This window comes from Hyperolius riggenbachi, chromosome 5, assembly GCF_040937935.1.
Source record: "Hyperolius riggenbachi isolate aHypRig1 chromosome 5, aHypRig1.pri, whole genome shotgun sequence".
Classification (NCBI taxonomy): domain Eukaryota; kingdom Metazoa; phylum Chordata; class Amphibia; order Anura; family Hyperoliidae; genus Hyperolius; species Hyperolius riggenbachi.
In genome coordinates, this window is record NC_090650.1 from 382,335,897 (window position 1) to 382,347,772 (window position 11,876).

Below are 11,876 nucleotides of genomic sequence, written 5' to 3' on the forward strand. Positions count from 1 at the left end.
CTCCACCTCCGACATTGTGCCAAACAGCTCCAGCACGTCTGTCACTGCTGCTTCACTCCAGACATGCTTGACCCATGTGTCCCCATCCGAAATGGCCGCTTGGATACGCATAGGAAGTGGGGTAGAACGTCAGGTTTTTGTAGGCTGTGCCTTCCGTTCCCCATTGGTTTCTGTGTTCCTGATGGTGCTGTCAGGCTCAGGTCCGGCTCCGGTCCGGGTGCGTGGGCCGGAGATCCGGACCCAAAAAATAGCGCATGTTGGAAAAGAGTCCGGAGTCCGGATCCGATCCGGCTCCGTACTGTACGGAACGGACACGTGTGAACGTCCGCATAGACTTTACATTGCTATGCGGAACGTACGTTCCGTTTGTACAGTATGCGGTCCGGATCAGATCCGGAAAATCCGGAGAGCGAACGCTAATGTGAACCGGGCCTAAGACACCCTGTTTTTGGAATATAAGACATGGACTATAAGGCCCGGTTCACATTAGCGTTCGCTATCAGGATTTTCCGCATCGGATCCGGAATGCATACTGTACAAACGGAACGTACGTTCCGCATAGCAATGTAATGTCTATGCGGACGTTCACACGCGTCCGTTCCGTACGTACCGGAGCCGGATCGGATCCGGACTCCGGACTCTTTTCCAACATGCGCTATTTTTTGGGTCCGGATCTCCGGCCCACGCACCCGGACCGCAGCCGGACCGGAGCCTGACAGCACCATCCGGAACACAGAAACCAATGGGAAACGGAAGGCACAGAACACACTGCCTACAAAAACCTGACGTTCTACCCCACTTCCTATGCGTAATTATCCAAGCGGCCATTTCGGATGGGGACACATGGGCCAAGCATGTCTGGAGTGGAGCAGCAGTGACAGACGTGCTGGAGCTGTTTTGGCAGAATGTCGGAGGTGGAGGTGAGGCCTACAGCGGAGGAACCTGATTCTACAGGTGCACCTTCTGCTGACCCCAACATTTTTTTATTTAATTTCGCTATTTTTTTGCCCACGGATCCGGATGGCAGCCTGATGCATGCCTGATGCAAACGGACCGGATCCTGATCGGATCCTGATCCGAACCGTACGGTTCCGATCAGGATCAGGTCCTGATCCGATCAGGATCCGATCAGGATCCGGTCCGTTTGCAAGGCAAAACGCAAGTGTGAATGGGGCCTAAAAGACATGGACTCTTTCTCCCCATTTTTGTTGTGTTCAGTAGTCACTGAGGCAGTATAACTGAAACTATGTTTATTTACAGGATTCACCAACTCTTTACATAAGCAGTGGCTTTTTGTGGCTTACAGTTGTTACCAGTAATTACCTTATTTTCTATGCATTTTAAAATGGAAATAGGGGAAAAAAGTGAAAAAATACACAATTTATCCACTTTCATACATTATACCTTTAATGTCCTATTGTACATTAAACCCACACATTTTATTTGTCTATCTCTCCTGTTTACCGTATTTAAACAGTTCTTTTGTTTTGATAATGTATTAGTAACACATTGTATACACTACCTAATTGTTATTAATTAATATTAATTAATTAATATGTAATTGTCTGCTCCTAAAATGTTTATTGTTTCGCTTGTTATGCTGGGGATACAGGGTACGTTTCTGTACCGTGTATCGACCAGCTGATCCGGCCAGCTGATAATATTCAGCTGTCCCGATCATGCCGCTTGACCCCCGCCCGCTCGATCCCGGGGACGAGGGGCAATCTATGCGCGCACACGCGCAGACGAGCGGGGACGCGGCGGGCACGCGGCGGGGGTCGATCCGGTGGCTAATCGGCCGCTGGATCGACCCCTGTATGCCCAGCATAAATTCATTAGGCTTGCCATTGAATTCCCTAGGGGAAGGAAAGTGCATTTGCTTTCATTCTGTAACAACTGTATAGCATTTTTATCAGCTCAGAGATACCGTAACTAAACAGTGTTCTCTAGGATTTTGTGGGAAGAGAGTGCAGAGACTTAGTTTAATGTCATAAAGCTTCTACTGGTTAAAGGGGGGCACGTCTGGCTATCTGAATGGGGTGAGGGGGCACATATAGCTATCTAAATAACTTTTGACTCCGCCCATGACCATACTTTGATGTGTGGCCATGCCCATTTTGTCCAGAAGGGGGCACAAAAACTCCCAGGTGCTGAAAACCCTATCTACGCCTCTGGCTGCTCATCCTGCATAACCAGGGCCGGCGCTACCATAGAGGCAGAGGAGGCAGCTGCCCCAGGGCCCCAGAGCTTGTAGGGGCCCCCAGTGGCTACAAGAGGAAAAAAAATTTCAAATCGGCCTTATAGTTTTTGAGAAAATCGATTTTAAAGTTTCAAAGGAAAAAAAATACACATTTTAAAACCTGCCGACTTTAATGGTTGATAGCAACTCCACCTTAAATGCTAGAAACCCTAAATTTGCAGGATATGTTAAGGAGATAATTAGGAATAAGAGGAAAAAACAATTTTTCAAAAAGACCTTATAGATTTTGAGAAAATCGATTTTAAAGTTTCGAAGGAAAAAAGTATACTTTTAAATGCGGTAAATGTCACTTTTAGTAGCAAACCTAACGGTAGTGTAATTTTACATGCATCAAACGAAAGCGCAATAAATTTCCTGACGGGGTTTCCAGGGGGTCTATACGCAGCCGCAGCGCTTTGGCCAGAGATCGCTATACAGCCGCAATATGGCTGTATGAAGATCCCTGACATTTTTTTCTATTTTTCCAATTTTCTTTTTTATGTTTAGAGTGTGGGAATTTAAAAAAAAAAAAATAATGATGTGGGGTCCCCCCTCCTGAAACTTTTTAACCCCTTGTCCCCCATGCAGGCTGGGATAGCCAGAATGTGGAGCTCCGACCGATTGGGACATCCCACCCTGACTATACCAGCTGCAAAAAAGGTCCCCTAATGCCGATTTTTGTTCCGGGGTATATGTTGGGGGGGGGGGGGGGGGGGCCCAGGTTTATTTTGCCCTGGGGCCCCATTGTTGCTTAAACCGGCCCTGTGCATAACAGCCACAATAGTTCACAGTTCAGCAATCAACTCCCACCTGATTTTTTCCTACATTGGACCACCACATGCGTCACAAATGTATGATATTTAGCTGTGCCAAAACTGCCAGAACCTAGACAAATGTTATGGAATGCTCACACACAGCGGTTATTGCAGTATGCACTGTAGCCTGAAAGGGCTTTTATCATCTCAATTTGTTTTTAAATCATTTCCCTGTTTCTTCAGCACATGTATACAAATTATACACAGAGGAGGCATCAAATACGCCTCAGACACTGAACAGATGTGTGGGGTGAACAGCAGAGCTCACAACAAGGGAGTTACATTAGAGGAGAGGATTACTGTAGCTCAGGGTTATCTCCAGCTGTCAGATTCATTACATAGAAAAGTCACTGTTATTCTCTACCTCAGGTCAGTCACTACAGCATATCTCCTAGGCCTGGATTTACATAACTGGAGCCTATAGGCACAGATGTCCTGGCACCCTAGACTTCCCCCTCCAGGAACCCCGGATATCACTTCTCCCTTACTTCTCTTGCCCATCATAGGTAGATACAGGTGTCCCTTAGTATTAGGTAGGTAGAGGTACCCTCAGTATAAAGTAGCTAGAGGTGCTCCCGGGTGAAGGGAGATCTCATCAGTGGAATGCCGAGATCCGGTTGAGTAACCTCTCAAATACAGGACTCTGCATAGGGAAGGGAGGGAGGCATTCGGGGAGGGGAGTGAGCCCCCTTTCCATCATCAGGCGCCTGTAGGCACGTGCCTAAAGTACCTTATGGTAAATCCAGCCCTGATATCTCCCATGTGTCTGAGATGGGAAGAGGGGAGATTCTCCTGTTCAAAAAAAAGGTAAAAGATACACCTGAGATGCTCCGCCTCTTCCTCACTTGGGGAGTATATGTATAAAAAACAAAAGGAAGCCCCACTATCAATAGTGTAAAACTGCTTTAAAGGGGAACTGAAGAGAGAGGTATATGGAGGCTGCCATGTTTATTTCCTTTTAAGCAATACCAGTTGCCTGGCAGCCCTGCTGATGTATTTGGCTGCAGTAGTGTCTGAATCACACCAGAAACAAGCATGCAGCTAATGTTGTCAGATCTGACACTAATATCAGAAATCCCTGATCTGTGGCATGCTTGTTCAGGGTCTATGGCTATTATTATTATTTATTGGAGTTCCGAAGCTTGTTTGGGTGTTGCGTCAAAATATATACAAAAACAGAACACTATGATTTGTAAATATAAAGGGGGGGGGGGGGATGGGGGCAACGTCCTCCCCATTTTGCCCAACGTGCAGACCCTGACACATCAAACAGCGTTTTTCGTGTCGTTTTTTAAAAAACACCTCCATTGCCTTACATTACAATTGCGGTAAAATCATGACAAAATTGCCACAATCACGATTTTTCAAAAAATCATGTTTGCGGCAATTTTGCCACAATTTCAATGTAAGTCAATGGCGGCATTTTATAAAAAACAAAAATGACCCACAAATTGCTGTTTGGTGTGTCAGGGCTCTTTGTCTGAGCAGAGGTCTCCTTAAAGGGGTTCTTTCGCGAAAAAAGTAGGCAGTTAGAAAATGTGACAGATGACAGGTTTTGGATCAGTCCATCTTTTTAAGGAGGATTCTCAGGGCTTTCTTTGTTTTCAACAGCATTTCCTGAACAGCAGTTTAATTGCCAAAATAGCAAGATACCAGCCGGCCTCCCTAATCACTTGCACATTATTATGTCAGTTAGATTTTGCAACTGTTGTTCAGGAAATGCTGTTGAAAACAAAGAAAGCCCTAAGAATCCCCCTTAAAAAGATGGACTGGCCCAAAACCTGTCATCTGTCACATTTTTTAACTGCCTACTTTTTTCGGGAAAGAACCGCTTTAAAGAAAACCTGCCCAAAAAAAAAAAATCCCCCTGGGGGATACTTACCTTGGGAGGGAGAAGCCTCTGGATCCTAACAATGCTTCCCCCGTCCTCCTCCGTCGCTCCATTAAGGGCCTGTACACACTGCTGCGCTTGCGTTGCGTTTTTAAAAACGCATGCGTTTTTAAAAACGCAAGGTCTTTTGAAAAAGAATGAAAATCGTGATGACTTGTACACACTGGTGCGATGCGTTTTTAAAAAAACGCAAACGCAGTGCCTGCTGCGCTTTTTTAAGCGCAGCGCATGAAAAACGCATTAAAACGCATGCGCTTGCGTTTTTGCCTGCGTTTTTCAGAAGTCAGTATCCCAGAAGACTCTGCAATCTCCTGATTCCTGTTGAAATGTAAACTAGAAAAAAAACAAAGGATTCTTTAGCCAATCAGCAATTACAAGAAAAACGCAAACGCACAAAAAACGCAGGCAAAAGCGCATGCGTTTTTAAAACTACAGGCACTTTAAAAACGCATGCGCTTGCGTTTTTGCCTGCGTTTTTCAGTGTGTACAGGCCTTTAGCCTGCTGGGACCCCCGACGTGCGGCGATGTATATATTTACCTCCACACACTCTTGTGCAGGTGTACTAGTGGCTTTTGATTCAGGTAAGGCGGAAATAGCCAAATAGCCAAACCCGATCAATCCGCTCTACTGCGCAGCCAGAACTGGGTTGCCTGCAGCTACAGGGATGGGGGAAGCCTCATTGGGACCCTAAGGCTTCCCCCTCCCGAGGTAAGTACCCCCCAGGGGACATTTTTTATACAGACTCTCTTTAAAGTTTGTCTTAGGCCTAGGACCCACTACAAAGCACAAAGCGCATTTGCAATCGCTAGCAATTTGTGGTAGCACTTTGGAAGCGGTTTCCCTGCTCCTATACAATACATTAAAATGAAAACGCTCCCAAAATGCTGCATGTCCTGCGATAGCGACTTTCCTAATCGCAATCGCTCCAGTGGGATCTGCTCCATCCACTTACATTGGCAAAGCGTTTTGGGAAATCGCTAGCGATTGAAAGCGATCCCAAAACGCTGCCAAAAATGGTGGGTCCCAGCCCTAAGTGTGCATAGCCCAGCCTCCTGATCCTCATGTGCTCGTTATTAGCCTGATCTGAGCGACTACTATTTGTTTTCTGTGCAGGATTCATAGTTGGCTGCTCACTGAAATGGACAGATCATTGTAACGTTGAGGCTAGGAAAACACTTAGCAGAAGCGCTAGCGTTGCGGAAAACGCAGCATCTTTGCCACCAATGGTAGTCAATGGGCCGCATCAAAAAACGCATGTAAAAAACGCACATGTGCTTTGTATGCGTTTTAAATCGTGTTTTCTAAAATGCTGGTTTTGTTGCATAAATTTCAAAAACGCATCAAAAAACACACATAATGAAAGCCAAGAGTAACACAATGTAATGCGTTTTGTATGCATTTTTCATGCGTTTTTATGTTTTTTTTAATTGTTTTTTGATGTATTTCCGCTTCCTGTTGTCTTCCTAGTGATTTACATAAAACGTAATAGAAAAACGCATGGAAAACGCATACGAAATGCATATGCGTTTTGTATAAGCGAACTGCAAATGCGTAAAAACGCGCGCAAAATGCTAAAAAAAAATGCATATGTGGAAAAAAAGGCAAGCGCACAAAAAACGCACTAAAAACGCAGAACAAACCCCCCACCCCCACCCGCACATGACAGAAAACGCGACCTTTCAAGCACAGCCCTATGTGTACGCAGCCTCAAATTGCAAAAAGAAACACTGACGCTCAAAACATTTTTTTAACTAAAGTGAATTTGTCAGGTAATATTGGCTTCTAGAAATATGAGAGACACAATAGAGTACCGAGTCTGTCCCCAGGCCTGTAATTTACTGGCAGCTCTCAGCACTCTGCCCAGAGACAGCAGCAAGTTTACAACCAACCCCAGATTCCAGCCGCCTCCCCCTCCCATCCACATATGAGCCACACAGGCCGAATCAGCAGGCTTGTCAGATCCGCACGCATTTGTTGGCATTACGTTACCAGGCAATCTGTGTGGAAGACAAAAGTCATATATGGATAGGTTAATCGCATGCCTGTGACATTAATTGAGGCTGGTCCTAGGATTCTAGCAATTACATTCCCCAATTTCATGCATGAATTATATATTTAAGTGCTGTCATTTTGTACCTGGGATTTTCTCATTGTTTTAGTTATTAAAGTGTATCTGGGATCTGGCGAAAGAAAGAAATTATACAACCCTGGGGCTTCGTTCAGGCCCCTTCAGACTGATCAGTCCCTCGCCATCCTCCCAGGCCACCTGGATCTTTTGCTAGGCAGCCCGGTAATACAGCCATCGGGGCGTAGTGCGCTTACGCGGTCAGGCCCCGAGCGCGCGCCCCATCGCTTCCTGTTGCCAGGAAAGTTCTGCACCTATGCAGTACTATTGCGCAGGTGCAGAACGCTCCCGGCCATGGGAGCACAACAGGGGTGCGCGCAGCCGTACTGCACATGTGCCAACTGGGGGATTACTGGGCTACCTAGCAAAGGATCCAGATGGCCTGGGAGGACGACGATAGACCGATCACCCTGAAGGGGCCTGAAGAAAGCCCCAGGGTTGTAGAATTCCTTTATTTTGCTAGATCTCATGTACACTTTAAGTAAATATTTGCATAAAAAAGTGTGGTTCACATAGCATTTACTACAACAGAAGAAGTATTTAGGGTAGAAACTACCTACAATGGGCATGCGACTATAGTGGTGATTAAACTTTTTAACTCAAACACATGGGGTTCTCAATTTTGACTGAGTGGCCAGACCAGAATAGGGGTTAATGCCGCCCAGCACTGGAGGCACAAATAGGCTCCAGTGCTGGGCTCCGGACGCCATTCACCAGTAGTCCTTCTGCTGCAAACAGACATCCGCAGCCCTAGATGAGGTCAGCTGCAGACGGTGAACTGGCGGCACACAATCCCTCCCTGCATCGGCAGGCTGGATGAAATGGCCAAACAGGCCGTAGTTTGCCCACCCCCTGGATTAGATTATAAACCCCTCTGGGGAACAGTTAGGAACAAGGCTATACAGGATCTTCTCAAAAAATTAGCATATTGTGATAAAGTTCATTATTTTCTGTAATGTACTGATAAACATTAGACTTTCATATATTTTAGATTCAAATACGCACAACTGAAGTAGTTCAAGCCTTTTATTGTTTTAATATTGATGATTTTGGCATACAGCTCATGAAAACCCAAATTTCCTATCTCAAAAAAAATAGCATATTTCATCCGACCAATAAAAGAAAAGTGTTTTTAAAACAAAAAAAGTCAACCTTCAAATAATTATGTTCAGTTATGCACTCAATACTTGGTCGGGAATCCTTTTTGCAGAAATGACTGCTTCAGTGCGGCGTGGCATGGAGGCAATCAGCCTGTGGCACTGCTCAGGTGTTAGGGAGGCCCAGGATGCTTCGATAGCGGCCTTAAGCTCGTCCAGAGTATTAGGTCTTGCGTCTCTCAAATTTCTCTTCACAATATCCCACAGATTCTCTATGGGGTTCAGGTCAGGGGAGTTGGCAGACCAGTTGAGCACAGTAATACCATGGTCAGTAAACCATTTACCAGTGGTTTTGGCACTGTGAGCAGGTGCCAGGTTGTGCTGAAAAATGAAATCTTCATCTCCATAAAGCTTTTCAGCAGATGGAAGCATGAACCCACTTTTGAACCAGAAACAGCGGCAGAAGCGCCTGACCTGGGCTACAGAGAAGCAGCACTGGACTGTTGCTCAGTGGTCCAAAGTACTTTTTTCAGATGAAAGCAACTTTTACATGTCATTCGGAAATCAAGGTGCCAAAGTCTGGAGGAAGACTGGGGAGAGGGAAATGCCAAAATGCCTGAAGTCCAGTGTCAAGTACCCACAGTCAGTGATGGTCTGGGGTGCCATGTCAGCTGCTGGTGTTGGTCCACTGTGTTTTATCAAGGGCAGGGTCAATGCAGCTAGCTATCAGGAGATTTTGGAGCACTTCATGCTTCCATCTGCTGAAAGCTTTATGGAAATGAAGATTTCATTTTTCAGCACGACCTGGCACCTGCTCACAGTGCCAAAACCACTGGTAAATGGTTTACTGACCATGGTATTACTGTGCTCAATTGGCCTGCCAACTCTTCTGACCTGAACCCCATAGAGAATCAGTGGGATATTGTGAAGAGAAAGTTGACAGACGCAAGACCCAACACTCTGAACGAGCTTAAGGCCGCTATCGAAGCATCCTGGGCCTCCATAACACCTGAGCAGTGCCACAGGCTGATTGCCTCCATGCCATGCCGCATTGAAGCAGTCATTTCTGCAAAAGGATTCCCGGCCAAGTATTGAGTGCATAACTGAACATAATTATTTGAAGGTTGACTTTTTTGTTTTAAAAACACTTTTCTTTTATTGATTGGTTTTAATGTTTATCAGTACATTACAGAAAATAATGAACTTTATCACAATATGCTAATTTTTTGAGAAGATCCTGTATATACTCTCTACAGCACTGCGGAAGATGTCAGCACTATTTACTTAATAAATAATAATAGGGATGGGCGAGTTGCCCCTGAGGTGCAATGCTGGAGGAGGGAGCAGCATGGGTGCAGAGGGAGGAGAAGCTGTCTGTATGCATAGCGAGAGGTAAGTAACTCACCATCTAGGCCGGGAGAGATGCACACAATCTGGCTTCCTCTTCAGCATCCTGGTTTCTATAAATGCAGGATGTCAGTTATCACATGACTACTGCAACGGAGGTTTACATGATGACTGACATTGCTGCAGCTATTGGAGTCTCTCCCAGTCTGAATGGTGAGTTACTTACCTCTTGCTCCACTTCCCTATGCATGATGGGGGGCTCTGGCTGCCTCTACTGAGGGCTAGATAGTGACACAGGAGACCAGGGATTGACTCTTGGCTCTACCTGTTCAGTAAGCCAGCTCTTATTCAGTGAGGAGACCTTGGGCAAGACTACCTAAAACTGCTACTGCCTATAGAACGCAGCCTAGTGGCTGCAGCTCTGGCGCTTTGAGTCCCCCAAGAGAAAAGAATGCAATATAAATGTGCTGTGTCTTGTTTTGTGCGAGTCTGGCTACCTATACTGGAAGGACATCAGGCTATCTATACTGGGAAGACATCTGGATACCTATACTGGGAGGACATCTGGATACCTATACTGGAAGGTCATCTGACTACCTATACTGGGAAGACATCTGGCTACCTCTATACTGGAAGGTCATCTGAATACCTATACTGGGAAGACATCTGGATACCTATCCTGGGAGGACATCTGGATACCTATGCTGCAGTGGAGGACTACATCTGGCTACCTATACTCAGGGGCGCCGCCAGGCACCAAGCAGACCAAGCGGCTGCTTGGGGCCTCATGTTTTTAGGGGCCTCGGAGTCTCCGTGACGTCGTTATGACGTCACACCGTCACCGTCCTGCCGCAGCGGCTGCTTGGTACTCGGGCTCAGGGGGCGGGCAGACTCCGGCGAGGGGAAGGCTCTGTCCCTGCCCACCCACCAATAGAGCGGCTGCTTGGCCGCTTTAGTTCCGCCCCCGCCCACTGCTCTGACCACCCTCCCTGAAGCCGGGTGTATGCGCCGCATACTTCCGGTTCTGCGTTCCACATGGACTGCAGGAACCGGAAGTACAAATGGTGCATGACTCCCGGCAAAGCCACCACTCTCCTTGCCCGCCTGTCTGCTTCTACCCCTGCTCCCTGCCCGCTCGCTATCTATGGGGGCACCTACTTATGCCTAGCTATCTACCTATGGGGGCACCTAGCTACCTATAGGGGCACCTAGCTATGCCTAGCTACCTATGGGGCACCTACCTACACCTAGCTACCTATGGGGCACCTACCTACACCTAGCTACCTATGGGGCACCTACCTACGCCTAGCTACCTATAGTGGCACCTAGCTACCTATACTGGGACTCTTACCTACCTATGGTTCACCTACCTACACTTAGCTACCTACAGGGGGCACCTAGCTACCTATAGGGGCACCTAGCTATGCCTAGCTACCTATGGGGCACCTACCTACACCTAGCTACCTATGGGGCACCTACCTACACCTAGCTACCTATGGGGCACCTACCTACGCCTAGCTACCTGTAGTGGCACCTAGCTACCTATACTGGGACTCCTACCTACCTATGGAGCACCTACCTACACCTAGCTACCTACAGGGGGCACCTACCTATGCCTAGCTACCTATGGGGCACCTACCTACCTATGGGGGAACCTACCTACGCCTAGCTACCTATGGGGCACCTCCCTACGCCTAGCTACCTACAGGGGGCACCTACCGACGCCTAGCTACCTATGGGGCACCTACCTATGCCTAGCTGCCTATGGAGCACCTACCTATGGGGCACCTACCTACCTATGGGGGAACCTACCTATGCCTAGCTACCTATAGGGGCACCTAGCTACACCTAGCTACCTATGGGGGCACCTAGCTACACCTAGCTACCTATGGGGGCACCTACCTATGCCTAGCTACCTACAGGGGGCACCTACTGACGCCTAGCTACCTATGGGCACCTACCTACGCCTAGCTGCCTATGGGGGCACCTACCTACGCCTAGCTACCTATAGGGGCACCTAGCTATGCCTAGCTACCTATGGGGCACCTACCCACGCCTAGCTACCTATGGGGCACCTACCTACACCTAGCTACCTATGGGGCACCTACCTACGCCTAGCTACCTATGGGGCACCTACCTACGCCTAGCTAACTATAGTGGCACCTAGCTACCTATACTGGGACTCCTACCTACCTATGGAGCACCTACCTATGCCTAGCTACCTACAGGGGGCACCTACCTATGCCTAGCTACCTATGGGGCACCTACCTACCTATGGGGGAACCTACCTACGCCTAGCTACCTATGGGGCACCTCCCTACGCCTAGCTACCTACAGGGGGCACTTACCGACGCCTAGCTA